This window comes from Callospermophilus lateralis, chromosome 15 (assembly GCF_048772815.1).
Source record: "Callospermophilus lateralis isolate mCalLat2 chromosome 15, mCalLat2.hap1, whole genome shotgun sequence".
Classification (NCBI taxonomy): Eukaryota; Metazoa; Chordata; class Mammalia; order Rodentia; family Sciuridae; genus Callospermophilus; species Callospermophilus lateralis.
The window spans coordinates 20,935,299-20,958,057 of record NC_135319.1 but is presented as its reverse complement, the minus strand read 5'-3'; the positions used below and the strand labels follow the sequence as shown (position 1 = coordinate 20,958,057).

The following is a 22,759-nucleotide window of genomic DNA, read 5'->3' as shown; positions in this document are numbered from 1 at the left end:
CCATCCTCAGCACCACATAAAAATAAAATAAAGATGTTGCGTCCACCGAAAACTAAAAAATAAATATTAAAAAAATTATCTCTTCAAAAAAAAAACCCTATGAAACATGATTACTATCTTATAAAATCACCGTTTGTTTAAATGTACTAAGATATTTTCTACTTTTTGTGCTTTTTATTCCTTTTCATATACCAGGCCTTCTACCTAAGAATTTCCTCCTGCCTAAAGTACATTCTTCAGAATTTCCTTTAGTGAGACTTTCAAATTGCAAATTCTTAGTTTTTAATCTGTATGAATTTCCCCCACCTTTAGTATATAACTTATAGACATTGTTCCCTTTTAATTAAAATAACATTTCTTCTAAGATAAAATATCTTCTGCTTATGACATCATGGAAGGTAAATCTACCTTCCTCCTCTGGTTATGACAAAGACCTTTTGTCTTTGGTGTTCTGGCCTGTAACTGTAACAAGACTAGATGAGGATTTCCAGTTATTTAATCAGTATGGATTCCTGTGCTTATCTTAAATGTTAGTGTTGTTCATGAGCTGAAGAAAATTCTTATTTATTATCTTCAATAATGTTGACTTTTCACCATTTTATGAAAGGCCATTCAGGTTAATTTAAAGATAAACATATGTAATGACTTCTCTTTTATAGTTTTCACATTTCTTTTGAATATAAGCTAGACAATATTCCAGCTGTTTCCTTCTTCAAGTGTATATAAAGTCACCCATTAAAGATGTTTTTAAAGGCTCAATTAGTATAATTTAACTGCACAAGTTCTAGCTATATTTTTTTAAAAAAATATTTTGACACTTTTATAATTTCTGAACCCTACAATATATTTTCAACTGGTCTTTTGCTTAAACATATTAATATATTTAACATGTAACTTATATTCTGATTATTTTAAATCTCTGGTAGATTTATTATTTACTTCTCATTCTACTCACAGTGCTTAGTTTTTCTGTTTTTATTTTAACTCTACTTAGAATTTTACTTCTGGGAAAACTTTCAGCTCTAGGGTGAAGATCAATTTCTCCAAAGAGACCTACTATGTGCTTTTACAAGTCTAAGGATACTCATTGCCAATCTACAATTGTAATTTTTATGGAGATAAATCTAAATCAAATTTTCAATTTTTTTTTTGGTGAGGTGGAGGATCATTTAGATGAGGAAGTGAATTGCAAACTACAGGAGGGTCAGGTTGCTCAAAATTTGTAGCAGTGATCTTGTCTTCCATATTCACTCCAAGAAGGTTTTATCTAGACTAAAAGTTTTCAAAAATGTGGTCCCCAAACAACAAAATCAATATTACCTGGAAATTTATTAGAAATTCATATTTGTAGGCCTTATTTCACACCTTTGAACCTTAAACTCCAGTCATCTTTGTTTTAACAAGCCCTCCAAGTGACTTGGATGCAAACATAAAATCTGAGAAACATGGAGAAAATCAAACTGTCTTGCAGTCTTGAAGGGTGGCGTTGTTGATGGTGGTTTTCAATTCAGCCTTCTGAAACTCAGCTTCAAGTAGAATAGAAGACTTCTCTGATTCATCACCTCAGAAAGACCTTTCAGAAAGATTCTATTATTTCTTCTAATTCCTCAATGTTCCCTGAAGCTGAGGAAAGAAAATTCAAGTTTTCCAGGCTTTAGAAAAATGTAATCTGGATAAGACAGCTTACATTCGCAGATTTAACTTCCCAGAGATCCTATGCCTTCATTTAGTTTCCTTTTTTGAGAATTTTAGCTAGGATTTTTACAAAACCTTTTTGTTGTTGTTTTGTTTTGCTTTCTGACATAAGTAAAAGTGCAAAGGAAGTAAGAGAGGTTTCCCCAACAGTTATGTCTCTGGGACATCCACTGTGTGTACATTCCATGGGATTCTACTCAGCAATAAAGAGAAATGTGATATATGCAGCATCTTAAAGATATTAAATAAAATACTAAGAAGTGAATCTCAAAAAGTCCATATAGTGTATGACTGCATTTATATAACACTCTTGAAATGACAAAGTTACAGAAATAGAGAACAAATGATCAATCAGTTCTTGCCAGGATCTAGGGATAGATTATGGAAGCAAGCAAAAGAAGTCTTATGGTTGTAGGATTCACATTTAGATATGTGATCCATTTTAGATAACTTTTTAATAAAGTGTAAAGTTTAAGTTAAATATTCATTTTGTGTTCTATAAATATCCAACTCGTCATTTGTTGAAAAAACCATCCAAAAAAAAAAAAGAAAAAACCATCCAACCTCTATCATGTACCTCCTCTTTTGTACCTTTGTCAAAAATAAACTGACTTTTCTTATTTGGAGCTATGCCTGGGTTTCTGGTCTTTTTTATTGACCTAGTGGTTTATCATCTGCCCACCAAAGCCACACTACCTTGACTATTCTGCCTATATAGGTCTTGATATTAAATAGTGAGACTTCTTTCTTTTCTTTCCCACCCTAGACTGCTTTAGCTACTCAAGTTCCTTTGCCTTTCCCTATAAATTTCAGGATAATTCTGTCTAAACCTACAAAAACAAATAAACAAACAAACAAACAAACAACTAAAAACTTGCTAGGATTTTGAAAAGAGTTTTGTTAAACTTAATATATCGATTTGGAGAAAACAGACATTCACATTATACTGAAATTTCCAATCTATGAACACACTATGTCTTGATAATTTATTTAGGTCTTTGATTTCTTTCGACATGGTATAGTTTTCAGGATATAAGCCTTATTCATGTTTTATTAGATTTATATCAAGTCTTTTTTTTTGTTTTTATTTTTTTTATCAATTCCAAGTACTGCTCTAATTTTATTTACACAAGTTCATTGCTAGGCTAGAGAAATACAACTGATTTTTGTATACTGATCTTGTATCCTGTGATCCTGCTAAATTCACTTATTGGTTCTACAAGTTCTTTTGTACATTGCATGGGATTTTCTACCTAGATGATCATATCATAAGACAGAAGGAAGAATTTGATTTCTCCTTTTCTAATCTGCATGTCCTTATCCCCAGCTGACTTTTTGTGCTGCTAAGACTATGATAAAGAGTGGTAAGAGTGGACATCCAGGCCACTTGTTTCCCTATTATAGGGAAAAAGTAACATGTTCTCTGATCATTCTTCATCAAGTAGGATGCTAACTCTTCATTTTCTTTATCCAGTCAAGGAAGCTTTCATTTATTGCTAGTTTCTTCCAAGTTTTAATCAAAAATGGTACTGAACATTGTCAAATGTTTCTGCAACAACTGATACAATCATGCAATTTTTCTTCATTATTCTGTTAATGTGGTTACCTTGACACATTACAAAGATGAATTTACAAATATTCAGCCAACTCAGAATAAATGGAATGAGTCATTTTTCATAGAGTATAATTATATTTACATATTATTGAATTACATTTATTTTGATATTTTGTTAAGGATTTTTTTTTTACATGTATACTTGTGAAGGACACTGGTTTGCAGCTTTCTCTTTTTGTATTGTCTTTGTCTGACTTTGATATCAAGACAATGCTGGTTTCATAAAATGAATTAGAAATTATTCCCTTATCTTGTATTTCCTGGTACAGACTCTCAAAACACTGCAAAATCTTCTTTAAGCATTTGGCAGAATTCTCCAATGAACCATCTTGGCTTGATTTTATTTTAAATTACAAATTAAATTTACCTAATGTTTATAGTACTATTCAAATTATCTATATCATATTGGGTGAGCTGCAGTACTTGCAGCTGAGAAATTAGTTCATTTCATCAAAGTCATCAAACTTATTTGTGTAGAGCTGTTTATAATATTTACTCCCTTGTTATCCTTTTGATGTTTGTAGGGTCTGTATCTTTTTACACTCCTGGTACTGGTAATTTCTTTCCTTTATCAGTTTTGTCAAAGTTTTGTCCACTGAGTTTTTTTTTTATGTGGATTATATTTTTTTTCATGAAGATTTACGGTTTGTTGAAAATTTCCACTTTTTAAAATTTGTTTCAAATATATTCATAACTGTTGAAACACTGCCTTGATGGCTCCTTTTAGATAAATATAACATCATGCTATCTCAGTGTCAGCATGCATTGTCTTTTCATTTTTATGGTACTGAGGATTGAATCCCAGGCCTCGCTTATGCTAGGCAAGTCGTCTACCACTGAGCTATAGCCCTAGTCCAATTTTATTTTCATTTAAGACAGTCTTGCTAAGTTGTCCATGTTGCCTTCAAACTTGTGATCCTCTTGCCTCAGCCTCCCAGGAAGCTAGGATTATAGGCTTGTGCCACCTATAATCCTATGGCTATGCATTATCCTTTTAAATTCAAGTTAAAGCTTTCTGGTTCTTGGTATGACAGACTTTTATTGAAATCTGGATATATGGAATATTATGTAGGAAATTCTGGATCATATTTAAATATTCTATTGTATAACAGCAGGATTCCCCTAACACTGCTCTAGTGTACAATCTGGTGAACAATTGCCTAGCAGGGTAGAATCAATTTCCTCACTGGGCTTTTGTGACCATAGTGGGGGAGAGAAAAGGGAAAAAGCTACTCATAATGCACAAAAGTGGGAAATCCCTGACAATGTGTACTCCATGCTCTCCATGTTGTGTCCATTGATAAAATGATAGGAGAGGTTGCCTCACTACAACCTGAAAACAGTTAAAGTGTAAGTCCCCACTTGGCTTTTACTAATCCTAATGATTTCTGTGTGTGTTGTTTGCCTGGAGTGGAGTGGTTATTTTCTAGAAACTCTGTCTTACTAAGCTACTCCTCTCCTGGTCCTTGGCTAAGGGGAACATTTTCCGATTTGGGGTTTTTTGTTGTTGTTGTTGTTTTTCTCTGTGCCCAACATTTCTGGTTGCCATCTTCTCTACATCCATTCTGGAATATCTAAAGCAATAAAAATACCCAGGATTTTTAGAGTCAGATTATCTGGATCTGGAAGTCCTGAGCTGATGCACCTTTTTCTCTCTCCCCTTTCAGTCTTCTCATGTTTGTTTGAGATAAGTATGTTAAGTGTCCCACACTGTCAAGTGTTTTTAGTTGTATTTAACACAAACAGGAAAAAAAAAAAACAAAAAAAACCAAAAAAAAAAAGTGGACACTTAGGTCTATACTACATCACTTTTAAGTTCACTTATATTTTCTTTAAGGTTAAGTTTGGTAGGGAGAGGTGTTTGTGTGCATGTGTAAGTGTGTGTATTAAAAGAATCAGATTTCGACTCAAATGTTCCTAATTCATCTCATTCATTTGCCTCCTGTGACTCTACAAGTACTTGGTAATTTTATTTATTTCACAAAATATTTAGGATTGACTTTTTAATTAAAAAAAGATAACCCAAGAACTGCCCAAGAACTGTATACTAGTTGTCTGAACAGCCAAAGTGAGAAGGCACCCAGTAGTTAAGTGAAAGGGTCAACTGTTTGCAGTTCACAAAAATATTGAACCAAGCCATAAAACTAAGAATTACAAATAAGTTTATCTAGGTCTCTTATATTTCTTATGGTCTTGTTTATTCTTTGTGTACTTTACTTTCAGAAACAAGTATGTTAAGTGTCCTACAATGTCAATTAAAAAAATCCTGTTTGTTCTGTTTTGAGCCTTGAATTTTCCACATCTTATTCATAACATAATTCTTGGTTTCCTATCTCATTTCACAACATTTCTTCTTTCAAGCATTTGCAAATTAAAGGAAAAAACTTTAAAATTTTCTGTATCAATTTTTAGATTTTATTTTGACACCATCCTGATTTTAGAAGGCAGATAGAAACACAGAATGAGAGACATCCATAATCACATCAAAATCTTAGAATCCCTGAACTTATAAGCAATTTTACTTTTCTTGTCTCATAGTAATTATAACTATATGATATTGGCATGTTTACATATAAGCCATCTCCCTATGGACTATGGGCATATGGAAAGTAGAAAAATTCTGATATTTTAAAGTTTCCCAAAGTATTTAACATGCTGTCTTGCTCACAGAAGATATCTTTAAAATATATATTGAATTTGAATTCATCAAGATAATTGTTCAGAAAAAAAAAAAAAGATTAACTGTTCAGCACATGAGGCTAGCTAGCAAATTTATCAACGAGATCTTGGTAAGCAAACAGTACATCAGAAAAATGTATGCTGAGAGTAACTACCACCAAGATATTAAATCAGCTTCTGTACAGTGACCTGACGTGAAACTCCCCAAAATAAGAATAAACAAAAGAAATGCTTTGGTTTGTACATAATGAAAAACTAGTGACTACTAAGAAACAAAAGCAGATGGCCAATTTGGCAACAAACTTAAGAGATAGTTCTTTGGGAATAAAGACAACATGGAGTTATAAATAGTATCAGAATCTGTAAACTCAAAAGTAGCTCACAAAATTTGTGCAGTTTAAAAATGTATATAGAAAAGGCAAACCATTACCTTAAACTTTCTAAGCTTTATGTGGGCCATATGTACTTAAAATAATCGTCAAAGATGACTAACTATAGCTGCTTCTGTGGTCACAGAGAATCAGATTTTGGATCAAAGAGTCATAATTCATGTGACATTTGTTTATTCTGATATTGTTCTATTTTAACAAATATTTAATATGCATTCCTTAAGTACATCCTGGCTAAATGGGAAAAACAAAGAAATTACATATAAGATATATTTAAGGGGTAATTAGCACAGGATTAAAACTACTGCAAACCCACATATGAAATACCCCAGGTCTGTACTGACAAACTTACTGCACAGATTCTCATATACATTATGTGTAGTACCATCTTCTTTTTTCTAACTCCCTTCACTTCAGGTTCCCTGTCCTCTACTGAAAATAGAAAAAAAAAAAAAGCCTACAAAAGCTGTAGTACTTGCCTTATAAGGCAAGTAAAAACTGCCATCAACTGAAGCTTTCACTTATATTAAATTAGACAAGTATTCTGGGCAACGAGCCTAGAGCCCACTATGTCAAAGAAACAGGTGAGAAAAATTCATCATGGCTATTATTCTTATTTTGCCAAAGTATTTAATGTATATCCAAATCCAACCATCATCCCCATGAAGTTCCATTTCTCTTTAACTTTGACCCAGACCTTCACTCTTTCCCAACCCTCCAAATCTTTCTATGAAACCACCAAAACTACAGCTTGAAATTTCCCTATATCCTCAATCTTTATATAATCATTTACTTTGCCTCTTCACTTTAAATGAAATATATTATCGAAAAGACCACTTCTCATATTGTCCCCTCTAATGGTGCTAAATATCCTTCTTACTCCCTTTTGCTATGATTATCCCCCAACTCTAAGACACATGCACAAAACCTTGCTCCTTTAATGCTCATGTTGCTCAGCTGTCCTCTCTGTTGCTATGATCTACCATTTTCCTAATAGCACCCCCGTCACTGAGGACTTTACATCCTAATTAAAGTCTTCTCCTTTACCCTAAGTCCTGCTGTCATCCTAAGTGACACATATAATCCTGAGGACAAACCCTCAAAAACCAAAGACTTTCACTTCTGGGGCATGTTTATCTACAATGATCTATAATAATCTACCCCTCATTTATGCCAGTGGTTACTACCAACATATGAAACATATGCCAGTGGATCTTGCCAATATCTGAAACTGACTCATTTGTAGAAAACATATTTCAGGTATCCCATTATAACCACTATCTCTTCTGGTAGTTTGTTTTACCATCTTTAATTTGAAAACTATTATTAAAGTTACTAAAGACTCAGATGGTCTTTAGTAATTTAACTTTCTACTGTATCCCTGTCTGTCTTCCTTTTTTCTTTTTCACTAAATTCTTTCTTAGGCAATGTAAATTCCATGTTCTGTTCTATTAAAAAATGCCTCTTATCAATACAATAAACTTCTTAGATATATGACTGCAAAATACCAAGATGAACCTAGCTATCTGATTTGTTCATACCTTCATTCTAGTGCAAATAGAAAAAGTAACATAAGAGGTTAGAAGGACTCAACTATCATTTCATGGTCAACCTCAACAAATACACAATAATGCCTCATTTTCTATTAAAATTATAATTACTCCACAAATTTTCAATTCAAATTTTTTTTATTCTCTTCAAAGTTCAATCCCTATTATTTCATTTTCTTCACTGAGAAAAATAATAATAAAAAAATTCTGACGGGTTTGGGTTATGGCTCAGAGGTAGAGCACTTTCCTAGCATGTGTTCAATCCCCCGCACCACATAAAAATAAACAAAAAAATAAATAAATAAAGGTATTGTGTCCATCTACAACTAAAAAAACATATTTTAAAAATCTTTTTAAAAAATTCTTACAACTTCTGCTACAAACACTTTTGCTCAATTCCTCTTGGTTTCTGTCTCCTCCAAAGAGATCTCTTTAAGGCTACAAATGGGATTCTGGGACATTTATGTGAACTGAAACACATACCACTGTTTATCAATTCAATCCTTAAATCATTATTATCCCCCTTATATGGCAAGTTGAAAAATGTTCCTCCAAAGAGGTCCTAGCCTTGGAACTTGTGAAGTTATCTTATATGGTAAACTAATGGCAGATATAATTAACTCATAAGTTTCTACGTACAAAATCATGTTTTCACATTTAAGGTTAATCATTTACCTAATCTAGTTCTGATATGCATTTCTTGATAAAATTCTGAATTTTAAAAATTCTGAATAAGAATATATTGAGTCTTTTATGATTCAGATCCTACATACTTCTTCTGCACACCACTTTCCAGAACTGTTTTCCTATAGTCCACTTGCCATATTTGCCTTCCTCAGTTCCTTAGAATAAGCAAGGCTCTACTCAACCTGTTTTTTTCTCCTCACTAAAGAACTGCTACTCATCCTTCAAATCTCAAACCTCAGCTCAGCTGTCACCTTCTCAAGACAGCTTTGTCTGACTCTTCATTCAAAATCAGGTGTCTTTGTTCACTTTATTTTTCTCCTTTGAACTTATAAGAGCTCTACTTACTCATTTTTGCAATCTCTTTTTGCTAGACTATAATCTTCAAGATGGTGGAGGAATGCTTGCATTCATTCTTTATCTCGAAAATTAATGCATAGTGCCTAGCATATAGGAAGCACCAAAGCAGAATTTGCCAAATAAACTTAGAAAAAAATATGTCCTTAACTAGTATTACCCATTATATATTAAATGGGTTTAGGCCTTTTAAAAAAATAGTTTTTTTTTTTTTTGGATAATAATTTGTGAATGTTTTTTTAATAATTGAGAATATACTTTATTTTTATTATACTAATTTGTTGTATTAACATAATACACATTAACTGTACAGATTAATGGAATTCACTGTGATATTTTCACATGAATACATCATGAATTAATTATATCCATCCACCCTTTTTCTATCTCTTGTTCCTTTATTTTCTTTATCCATTCATCTGTTGATGGGCACATCTAGGCTGATTCCAAAATTTTGGCTACTGTGAATAATAATCCACAATATTAATTTATTAATCATCATCACCATTCACAATAAACATGAACATGCAAGCATGTCTTTGTATACAGACTTGATTTCCTTTGAATATATACCTAGGAGTGGAACAGCTGGGTCATGCGGTTATTTTATTTTCAGTTTTTTGAGGAACCTCATATGGTTTTCCACAGCGATTGTTCTAATTTATATTCCCACTGACATTGTTTAAGGGCTCCATTTTCTCCACATTTCTGCAGGGCTACTTTTCATTTTTTTTTTTTTAATAGTTGCCACTCTAAGTATGGTAAGATAGAATCTTTCCCTTATTGCTGAAGATGAGAATTTTTCATATATTTATTGGCCATTAGCATTTTTTTCTTTTGAGGGGGGTCTACTCAGATCCTTTGCCCAATTTTTTTACTGAATTATTTGTAAAATCATAATTCCCGAGTCAGCTCGGGAATTTATTTTTAATAAAAATTAACCTGACTTCTGCTTCTGGTATGGTGGGATAACTGAGATCACACTTACCCTCTTGTAAACAAAATATATGAAACTACTGTGAGACACTGGACAGTAGAGAGATTAAGTTATGACTGTTACAGAACAGTTAAAGAGCTTACCTAATTAAGAAAAAAAGAAACAACGCTGCAGAAAAGTCCACACTAAACACAGCATGGCAGCTTCACTAAGTTGAGACAAATCTAGAAGGTGAAGGTAATCAGAATTTGTACAGTATAGCGGGAAGAAAGCTACTCAGAGGAAAAAGAACCCCAGAATTCAGTAAAATGATTCTTTTGTTTGAGTACTAATTGGTCTATGTATAAAACAAAACTCCCCAAATTTTAGTTAGAAGACAAATGCCTGAGTTCTTTAAGATGAACGAGTTCTGAAATTTATCCAGAAACAAGGTTAGATGGACATGGTGGGGTACACCTGTAATCTCAGTGACTCAGGAGGCTGAGATCCTAAGCAACTTAGTGAGGGTCTGTCCCAAAATTAAAAATTAAAAAAAGGGCTGGGGATGTGGCTCAGTGATATAAAACCTTCTGTGTTCAATTTCCAACACCAAAAAAAAAAAAAAAAAAAAAAAAAAGAAAAAAAGGGTAAAATAAATAAGTAGAGCATATTTCATGTGAAACTAGGCAAGTCAGAGATAAGGAAAACTACTTCTTGTTGTAGTTTAAATGAATTTTATTTTTAAATAACCACAACATTTTTTTCTTAAACAATGTCTCCAATTCAAATAAATCATGGTCAAAATAAATGAAGAATTCAAAATGACATCAGTCTCATTTATCTTTAAGTCATGGTATTATGTGGATGACATGCAGAGCTAATTAGGAAGACAAGTGAAAGAGTCAAAATTATTAGCAAATTTACTAACATTTTCCCATTTTTAAACCATCCTTAAAGAAAATCATATATAGTGGTTGCACTATGCTCACAATAGTCTAGGAGAGTAACCATACTGTCTGGAATCATGTTTTCACCAATGAAGATATGGTAATTTTTTAAATTAGGAAGGATGTCTTTGTTTTGTTCTGATACCCCTATCATAAAAGATTTTACTCTGGCTTCTGTTCTTCAAGTGTGTCTTTGACTGATTTTATGTAATCTTTGATGTACTTCTCAATACACTTCTTTTGTGAAGGTGGTTTCCTGCCAAGTGATGCCATAACAATAAGAATCCCAAGTGATTATTGAGCTTTTAGTAACTTAGCCCTAAAAGTTTTCAGCAAAGGGATTTCCACCAGTGAGTAAGTCATCAATGTTATTCTCTGTTCTATTGAGCATCTAGCTCACTTCCCACCTCCAAGTGTGGCCTATCTGATGTCTCCTGGATCTTATAACTGTCAGAGATTATCTCCTGATGAAATACTGGCAGATAACCATGATGGCAGCTTGAAGGAGACAATAGTGAGCTAGCTTACCAGGAGTGCAGAGTGATTGTAGCACTTGGGGAGTCGGGAGAGGACAGAAAGTTGAAATTACAACTTTAAAGTACTGAGAGACAAAAGTATTGATCTATTATTCGCCTTTTCACTTTCATTCTTTCACAAGAGTACATCTGAGTTTTCTAGAGGCTAAACAACCTGATAACACAACAGATTGTATATTATTATTATTTTTCTTTTGGAAAAGTTATTTTTCATAAAAATGTTATGCATATTAACTGTATTATTTTGTAAATGAACTGGAAAATATTTTTAAAGTTCTAATTTGCAATAAGAAAACTCTCAAAGGCTAAAGAAAATACTCTTTGAGAATAGCAACAACTTTTATAAACAAATAAAGATAATCAAAACCCAAAAGGTTTAAGAATCACTGCTTTTGAAAGTGGTAACCTGAGCTGGTGCATAGCTCAGTGGTTAGAGTGCTTGCTTAGCATGCATGAACCCTGGGTTCTATCCCCAGGACTGGGGGGGAAAATGAAGAGTGGTGACCTTATAAAATTATTCTTGTGTGTTAGGTTTGGGTAATGCTTATCTTTAAAAAGAATATGTCCATTTCATCTAAGTGGTTTGATTCGTATCTAATTGTTTATAATATTCCCTCACTCTTTTTAATATGTACAGGATATACTGTCATGTTCAACCTTTTCTCCATATATTATTCATTTGTGTCTTTTTCTGTTTACATCAGTCTGGGTAGAAAATATTTAAAAACTTTACTGATTTTGTCCCCCCAAGTCATTATATAAACCTGTCCCTCAAATATCTGACACAGATGGAGTTTCCTAATGACCCTGTGAGTCCTCAGACCACACTATGAAAACGGTGATACAAAAAATTACAGCAACATTTAGAAGGTCTGCACCTCACTGAACCAGTTATTTTCCAAATGATCAATACCTGATGTTTCAAACTCAAACACAGTCAAAAGACTCACTTAAAATGCAACAGAGATCAACAGATTTTAATATGATAGAGGATGGTAATTTCACTTTACGGTTTCAGATTTCACACTGTAGTTAATTTGTTAAATTTTGGTTTAGTATAAAAGAAAATTTTCAAATTAATTGTGTCCCGAAATAGGAAGTACCCATAAGAACTTCTGCTATATAATGAAGTATAATGGTCATCCTAGGAAAAGCACTTGTAAACTACTTATTAATGGAATGACACACAAACAAGCTATAGTGATCTGAACTAGGATATTTGGAGGACAGTTTATTGGAAATGAACAAAGTGAGCCTAACACTTCAAGGAAAACATACATCAGTATTCACTGCCAATGATAAAATTCAAACTTTCAAGTGAAAATTAGAATTTTGGCAAATATACATTCATTTCTGTGAGTGATCTAAAGATTTTGCTGATGAAACAGGCAGTGATATTAACAAATGTTTTTTTTTTATATTACATAATGCAGCAGTTTTTAAGATTTTTGGTGTCAGAACCTCTACACATTTTACAATTTTGAGAAGAACTTTGTTACCAGAGAACTGTTATTTATGTTGACTGTATCTATCAATATTCACCATATTAGATACTAGAAATGAGCATTTAAATTTTTAAAAAATTGCTTTAAAATAACAACAAACCTATTACATGTTAACGATCATTTTGATGAAAAAAACTATAGCGAGAAAACGTGTCTGTTTTACATTTTTGCAAATCTCTTTATTGTCTGGCTTAATTTCCACTCAATTTCAAATGGCTGGACTGTCTTATTTGCTTCTGCATTCTGTCTGTTGCCACATCACAGGTCAGGTCACATGGCCTCTGGAAAACTCTTGAGAATAGACATGAAAAAGACAAGCAACATCTCAGTATTACTATGAAAACAGTTTTGACTTCAATAAACTCCTGAAATCCCTTCCTATTTTTCCTAATGTTAAAGTTAAGAAATGGTGATAGGACTTAGCAGACTAAGCTACAAAATTCATTTCTGCAAATTTCTAATTTTATAAAAATTCTTACTCTGTTAAGGACACCTTTCTTTTAAGCAAAATCTATTTGTTTGACTTGATCCCTAATCAAATCCAAGCAGTTATTACTACTCTACTCCCCAATTAATGTATGCTAATATAATTGTTGGATCCCTTATAAATAACCAAGTATGTACCCATGCATACAAATATAATCTCTCTCACACAAAAAATATATGAAAAGAAATACACCAAAATATTATTAGCTAGGTTATAGGTATTTTTGATCTTTTATCTTTACTTTCCTCCTAATATTTATATGTATTTGCCTTTTGTTTTTAAAAATATTGGAAAAATGCTTTCTGCTGCTTTCTTCCTCTCATTAGCACTAGCTAATATTCTCTGCAAAACCAATGTGCTATGACCTGAGGGAATCAGCAGGCCTTAGTAACTAGGAAAAGGCAAAGAATAAAACCAAAAACAAACCAGGAAATAGAATATACAGTACCCCATGTTAACATACCAAAGAACTGGAATTTAGAACTTTGATCTAAAAAATCTAGGATTATCAATAAAAATATGTTCTTCCTATAAAACAGTTGTTGTTCTACAGTTCTAGCAGTAAATATGTAAACCAATAAACCAGTTAAAACATTTAGCCCTGATTCTCATTTAGTTTTATATCATCACAGAATATAATATTTTAAAATGCATACTCCAAATGGATTTAATATACTTTTTTTTTAAAAAAAGGGCCTCCATCAGGACGGACTCCTGCCCATACCTGGTTCCCATCAGTCAATGAGGAGCTCCCCTGGCTGCCTCCATCTTGGAACCTACTAATACTTTCACAGCCCCCTCGATGTAGTAGCCTAAACCTGGGACACTGGACAGAGTCTGGAGACAGTCACCCACCACAGCACTACACACCACATCGCTGCATCTCTGATCACATCGCACAACGCCATCATGGCCCACTCTTACTACCCCATCCCTGAAAGCTGCTGTTGCCACCTTGCGTAACCTCAGCTGCAGCCATCTTTAGTTGACGCAACTCCCATCTTGGGACACAGACAGGGGCCTAGAAGCAATATAAAGGAAACCATAGTCCCCTAACCACCTTCCCCTCCACAGCCACTAACCTAGCACAGCATTTACAGCTCTGGAATCCTGGTTCTTATCTGCCCAATACAGAACAGCTCTCCAAAACAGGCACCCAGGCCCAGAGCTAAACACAAATGACCTCCAGAGTGAGGTTTCTAACAGGGAAGTAGAAAATGCGATGTGTGTCTGTGTGTGTCTGTGTGTGTGTGTGTGCGTGCGCGAGAGAGAGAAATACAGTTTAGAGACTAAATCAGAGAAATTGTGGGGTCTACAGACAATCTAAGTAGGCTAAGACCAAGGGCCCACATCACAGGAGTGGTCCCCAAAAGAGATCCTTGGGGTACAGTCATCCAACAGGAACTGGCAAGTGCTATACCCCACCTCCAGTAGTTCCGCCTCCAAGATCAACCCTTACACACAAATCAGCCTCGCCACCCTAAGGGTGGAGATGCCAGCAAACACCAGACAACCCTGCCTTTCAGATGAGAAGGGAAGCAGGGAAGATACTGAACTCCAACAGAAACAATTGTTCAATTTTCCTTCCATATTTATTTTTCCCTCTCCCTTTTTCTACCCTCATATCCCCAACATTTGTGAAACCAAGCACTTTTTTATGCATTAGGCTACTGAGGACTGGGATGCTGAATAGTATATTATAGTTTTGTTGTATATTCTTTTATTTTTTATTGTTATATTTTTTTATTAATTTTTGTTTTTGTTTGTATGCTTTTTGTACTCTTGCTCTCTATTTTCTTCCCATTTATTTGTCTCTCCAGAATTTCTTTCTCTTTTCTACTGCTACCATCCAACTTCTTTTGATTCCTCATACACACTTCCTAAGATCTAATAACTCTATATCCTCACCTCCTATCTCCTTAACATCTAATCCTATACTACCAGGTTCTCTCTCTGTCCACCATTAGAAACTAGACCCTTGAGGAGATCCAAGATGGCGGAGTAGAGGAGATTCCCTTCCTGGCTGCTCTGTGCATGAATCCTAGAGATCAGTCAGGCGGTTTCTCCATGGGGAACGGTTTCTCCATGGGGGCTCGCCTTGACGGATTGCAGCTTCTGGGAGTGGACAGGATACCAAACAGTGGATTTTCGCAGAGTTCACCACCAGAGAGGCAAGCACAGCGATGAAGACACAGAAAGCAGAGTCGCTCCTTGCCGGCGGGAATCTGGACAGCTGCACCAGAGCCCGCTGCAGGCGGAGATTGAGCGCTTCCACTGGGCTCTCTGGCATTGGAGCAGAGACGCCAGGTCACTGCCCCTACAAGGCTGCAGTGCGCCAGGCTGCAATCCACTTCAGCACAGGTCAACAGACCTAGTTCTGGACACAGCGCAGGGACAGACCAGCTCCCTCCACCTCCACGGACACACCGGCCAGGAAACAGATGGTCTCCACCTTGGAAAATCTGTCAACTTTTGGTGGGTGTGGCTAACAGAGAGGATTGGCCTCTGAACAGGTGTGTGGTTCCCCCCTCTCCCCAGCTGTGATAACACCGTTCACCATTCTCACCAGCTTTTGGTGGGCATAGCTATCAGAGGGAGTACGACTGAACAGGTTGCCAATTTCCAACCCCCTCTCCGCAGCTGTGATGACCCAGTGACTACCCAACGCAAAAATAGCGCTCAGTCAATAAAGAGAGTGGGGCAGCCAGGGTGCTGCCTGCCTCAGTAAACTGAGGACTGTGGGCAAGAGATCCTTCAGTTGGGACTTAGTGGGCAGGAGAGGGGAGGGGGATAGAGATGGGAGCAGCCCCAAGCGACCAAATTGGAGAGCCTCCTCACATGGGTCGCTTCCACCACCCTGAGGGCAGAGACTCAACCTGGAATACACAACTCCATCTATTGGAGAGAAGAAAAAACAATTCTAAGAGTGTTTTTTTTTTCTTTTCTCTTTTCATTTCTTCATTTCTTTTTGTTCTTTTCTTTTTATTTTTCTTCCTCCCTCTCTTCCTCTTTCAACCTAATTTTTACTATTTCTACTGCGTGTAATTTACAAAATACACGTTTGTTTCTATGCTTATTGCCTGCCTACGTACTTCTCTACCCTAAAACACCTCCTGTCTATTCTTCTACTACTAACCCCCTTCATTAGAGATCTCCTCCAAAGTTGCTAAGATATATTAACCCGATATTCTCACATCTTTCCCCCTTAACATAATGTCCTACACCTGACCCCCAGTTTTCTATACGCCACAGGAAACTGTATGCCTTTTTTGAAACTACTATATTTTAAATAATTGAATCTAACAATTCTAGACATAGAGACTAAAAATGTCTTAATAACAAAAACTTGCTCATAGATGATGTATTGTTGATATTGGGAACTGTTAACATTGTCCTTCCCCACAAATGAGAGATTTTGGAACTATACAAGAGCACTACAAATCTACAAGGTAAAAACAATAACACACCAGTCTCACTGAGCTGAAAAGAAACACGACAACATGAAAAGACAAGGAAAGAAAGTACCACAAACAATGCAAGACAACACATCATTAGAAGAATTAGCATCTACGGCAGAAAGAATGATAGATAAAGATTTCAAGATATACATGATTCAAATGTTTTGGGGTATCAAGGAAGACAACAAAACCGGACAATGAAAGATCACTTTGACAATCAATTACATAAACAAATCCAAGAAGAAAAAGGTCACCTCTACAGAGGCATAGAGGTTATACAAACAAAAAACAACAAACAAACAGAAATCCTAGAAATGAAAGAAATAATAAACCAAATTAAAAACTCAAATGAGAGTATCACCAGCAGAGTATCACCACTTAGAATATAGGACATCAAAGAAGACAAAGTATACCATCTTGAAAAGAGCGTAGAAAGAACAGCGCAACTGATAAGAAACCATGAGCAGAATATCCAAGAAATATGGGATAACATAAAGAGACCAAAGTTAAGAGTTATTGGGATAGAAGAAAGTATAGATGTCCAAACCAAAGGAATGAGCAATCTGTTCAATGAAATAATATCAGAAAACTTTCCAGACATGAAGAATGAAACGGAAATCCAAATCCAAGAAGCCTACAGGACGCCGAATGTGCAAAATCACAAAAGACCCACACCAAGACACATTATAATGAAAATGCCCAACATACAAAATAAGAAGAGAATTTTAAAAGCCACAAGAGAAAGGAATCAGATTATATACAGGGGTAAACCAATTAGGTTAATGGCTGATTTTTCAACACAGACCCTAAAAGCTAGAAAATCCTGGAACAATATATTTCAAACGCTGAAAGATAATTGGTTCCATCCAAGAATCTTGTATCCAGCAAAAGTAAGCTTCAGGTTTGAAGATGAAATAAAAACCTTCCACGATAAACAGAAGTTAAAAAAATCTGCAGCTAGAAATCCGGCACTTCAAAACATCCTTGGCAAAACATTTCATGAAGAGAAAATGAAAAATAATAATCAAAACCAGCAGTGGGAGGAAGTACACTAAAAGAAAAACTAATCAAAGAGGAAAACCAAGTCAAGTTAAATAACAAAAATAAACAAATATGGCTGAAAATACAAACCATATCTCAACAGTAACCCTAAATGTTAATGGCTTAAACTCACAAAACAAAAGACACAGGCTAGCAGACAGGATTATTAAAAAAGATCCAACAATATGCTGCCTACAGGAGACTCATTTGATAGGAAAAGACATACACAGACTGAAGGTGAAAGGTTGGGAAAAATCATACACCACTCACAAGGACTTTGGAAACAAGCAGGGGTGCCCATACTCATATCAAATAAAGAAGGCTTCAAGCCAAAGTTAATCAAAAGGGATAAAGAAGGACATTACATACTGCTCAAGGGAACCATACACCAACAAGACAACAATCATTAATATATATTGCCGCAGTCTGGCTGGGCACAATTCAGGAGCCACTTGTCAAAAGAAACTAACTTTATTTTTAGAACCACACAAGATAAACAAAACAGCTCCTCAGGAAAAAACTCTCAGAGCCCAACTGCCACCACCGGCTTCCCACAAGCCACACACCCCAACAACCTCTTCCTCCCACAATCCTCCTGCTCTTGAGGCCGATTGGCTGGGTCGCATGGGCGGAGCCAAAAAGTCCCCCAATTAGCAGCTCCATGGTCTGAAAGGGCAGGGAAACAGCCCAATGAGCATCACCGCAGAGGAGCCAATCAGCTAGATGTTGCTGGGGCCGCTGTGAGCCAATCATCAGCTGGCAGTCTGAAAGTTTGCTGGGGCCCCTTCGGCTGTGGCTCTCAACAATATATGCCTCAAACAATGGTGCAGCTATGTTCATCAAACAAACTCTTCTCAAGTTCAAGAGTCAAACTGACCACAACACAATAATCTCGGGTGATTTTAACACACCTCTCTCACCACTGGACAGATCTTCCAAACAAAAGTTGAATAAAGAAACTATAGAACTCAATAACACAATTAATAACTTGGACTTAATTGGCATGTATAGAATATATCAACCAACATCATGCGGATACACTCTCTTCTTAGCAGCACTTGGATCCTTCTCAAAAATAGACCATATATTATGCCACAGGCAACTCTTAGCAAATACAAAGGAGTAGAGATACTACCATGCATTTTATCTGAACCTAATGGAATGAAATTGGAAATCAATAAAATAAGGAAGAAAAATTTCTGCATCCCATAGAGACTGAAGCATACACTACTGAATGAAAAATGGGTTACAGAAGACATCAAGGAGGAAATCAAAAACTTCTTAGGGGTAAATGAGAACATAGACACAACATATGGAAATCTCTGGGACACTATGAAACCAGTACTAAGAGGAAAATTCACTTCATGGAGTTCATTTCTTAAAAGAATAAAAAGCCAACAAATAATTGCCCTCACACATCTCAAAGCCCTAGAAAAAGAATAAATCAGCAGCAAAAGCAGTAGAAGGCAAGAAATAATTAAAATTAGAGCTGAAATCAATGAAATCTAAATAAAAGAAATAATTGGAAAAAAAAAACCTAAAAGTTGGTTCTTTGAAAAAAAAAAATAAGATTGACAGACCCTTAGCCATGCTAAAGAAGAACAGGAGACAAAGAACCCAAATTACTAGCATACGTGATGAAAAAGGCAATATCACAACAGACACTACAGAAATACAGAAAATAATTAGAAATTATTTTGAAACCTTATACTCTAATAAAATAGAAGACAGTGAAGGTATCGATAAATTCCTAAAGTCATATGACCTACCCAGATTGAGTCAGGAAGATATACACAACTTAAACAGACCAATATCAAGTGAAGAAATAGAAGCCGCCATCAAAAGATTATCAACGAAGAAAAGCCCAGGACCAGACGGATATATAACAGAGTATTACAAAACCTTTAAAGAAGAACTAATACCAATACTCTTCAATCTATTTCAGAAAATAGAAAAAGAGGGAGTACTTCCAAATTCATTCTACGAGGCCAATATCACCCTGATTCCAAAACCAGACAAAGACACTTCAAAGAAAAAAAAAAAAACTTCAGACCAATATCTTTAATGAACACAGATGCAAAAATCCTCAATAAAAGGGTGTTAGAAGAATTAAATGAAGGACTCTTTGTAAAATGTGGGCACATAATACATACACACACCCATGAAGCTGTAGCCCAAACACAATGTAATACTTGTAAAGAAGCAGAAATTACAAACATAATCTATAATATTGTACACTAAGTTTTCAAATTTCAAGCAAAGAAGCACTCAGTAAATTAAGCAGATCAGATCAAAAATGACAGAGCAGCCACCTCAAGAAATTTCCATTGGCCTAATTTGGGAAAATGTGTGCTACGGCCTCATCTCCATCACCCCCACCACCATATGAAACAAGCAGAAGGAAAAAAAAATGAGAGAAGAAATCAATGAAATTGAAAACAGGGAAACAGAGAACACAAACAAATGACCTCTGAAAATATATATATTTTGATCTCTGAAAATATAAATAAAATAAGCCAGCCTAATCAAGAAATAGACATTGAGAAGACACAAATTATTAATGGAAAAATGATAGATGGGTCATTACTGCTGATCCAAAGTACATTTAAAGTATAATAAAGAAATATTATGAACTATTCTATAGCCACAAATTTGATAACTGAGATGAAATGGACTAATTCTGTGAAAGAAACACTCTACCAAAGTTCTCCCAAAGAGAAATAGGTAATCTAAATAGACCAATATCTATGAAAGGAAACCAATCAATAATCTGGATAGACCTATGTCTATTAAAGAAATTGACTCAACAGGTTATCAATCTTCTAAAACAGCACCAGACCCAAAGAGTTTCGTGGTGAAATCAATCAAATATTTAAGGGAAAAAAATGGTATCAGTTCTCCACAAGCTTATCCAGAACAACTACAAACACTTCCTAATTCATTTTAAGAGGTAGCATTACCCTAATATCAAAACTGCATAAAAATATGACAAGGAAGGAAAATTACAGACCAACACTTCCCCTGAACACAGATTTTAAAATCTTGACAAAATATTTGCATATCAAGTTCAACAATGTATAAAAGAATTATTCAACATAACCAGGTGGGATATATTCCAAGTGTGTAGGGCTGATTCTAAAAATGATTTGATACGGCCTACCACATGAACAGGCTGAAGAAAAATCATGATAACATCAATGGATGCAGAAAAAAATCTGACAAAATCTAAAACTCATTCTTGATAAAAACTCTCAATTCAGTAATACACATCTAAAAACCAATCAATTAACCCCCAAACTCTACAGTTAACATGATACTTAACAGTGAAAACCTGTATAATTTCCCCCAAGGATAAAGAATAAGGCAAAGATATCTTCTCACCACTCTAATCCAATATCATGCTGAAAGTTCTAAATGTTTAACAGTCTTTTGTAGCCTCTTATTTCTCTTTTTTTTTTTTTTCTGTGTGTGTGGCAGGGGGGGTGCTGGGGATTGAACCCAGGGCCTTGTGTTGGCAAGGCAAGCACTGTACCAACTAAGCTATATCCCCAGCCCTCTTCTATCTTCTCTTGAGAAATAAGAGACAATCTGTAGTATTTATCAGTAGAGTTTTGGTTAAACTTTTAGAAGATAGGAACTGTTTCTTGAACTGATTACCTTTATTTCACCTCACCATCTTGCTAATGTTCCTGCAGTATCAGACTGGGAGGCAAGAAATAAAACTTTTTTGTCTACAAATGACATGACTATGTGGGAATTCCTAAAGAATCCTTAAAAAACAAAATCACAAAAACCCTCCTACTAATTGATAAAGCTACTTCATTAATTGTCACAGTCTGGCTGGGCACAAATCACCGAGCCGCCACAAAGCCTTGTAGGTTCAAACAGCAACTCTTTATTCCCCAACTCTCACCGGCACTGCACACACACTACATGGGAACACACCTTCCACCGGGCTCCGCGTACCCCATGTGTGCCCAATCTCCCCAAACCCCCTCTAGAACTGCAAGGGAACTCCAAAGTAGAGGGTGCCCGAGGCAGATTCCCGAGGCAGATTCCAGGAGCCACCCTATTCCCAGAGCAGGGTCCATATACAACTCAATCAATCCAGCATCACAGTAATTATATACAGCTTAACTCAAATCATCATCTCAATGGTTCGCTGGCTTCACCTTTCAACCATTCCCTCTGATTCGGCTGTGGCTCTCAACAATTAATTGATAAAGCTACTGTTAACACTTCTGATACTGCTATACATCTAATCTGGAGCTGAACAATTAAGTAAATGGAAGGCTTATGGTCAGAGGCAGGTTCCTCTCTGTTGGAAAAAGTTTATCAGTCAATAAAGGGAGTTTGGCACCATATATATAGTACTGAGTAAGAGTTGAAGACAGTTAAAAATTTGTGATGCTCAATCAACATAATAGATGGTTGCATCTATTATATTACACAAGTATTTATATAATTCTAAATATAATTTTGTGTATATCTATACATCTGCATTTACACAGCAGGACAGGTATTTCACACACACACACACACACACACACCTCCATTATTTTTAAAAATTTTTTGTTGTAGATGAACATGATAAACTTTTATTTATTTATTGTTATGTGGTGCTGAGGATCAAACCCAGTGACTCATGTGTGCTAGGCAAGTGCTCTGCCACTGAGCTACAATCCCAGCCCACATCTCTATTTCTTTCATTTTTCTCAGCTCTGGTTGCTGAGAGTGACTAAAAGGAAGAACACTTCAGTAGCAAGGAGCACACCTTGCACCCAGGTCTTGGTTTCTAATACCATTCTCCAGTGAAAAAAAAACAGGACTCTCTGGAGAAAAGAATAATTCTAGGACTGGGATAGAAAATACATACAATGAGCTGAGAGCATCTTATAGT

The 22,759-nt window shown here is 35.3% G+C and overlaps 1 protein-coding gene and 1 pseudogene across 3 annotated transcripts in view; both read right to left on the bottom strand.

The window, feature by feature from the left end:
- Mapk8 (mitogen-activated protein kinase 8) overlaps positions 1-22,759 on the bottom strand; it is a 119,462-nt gene that overhangs the window by 76,682 nt on the left and 20,021 nt on the right. The window lies entirely within an intron of this gene.
- On the bottom strand, positions 10,809-11,290 carry LOC143381472 (translationally-controlled tumor protein-like; annotated as a pseudogene).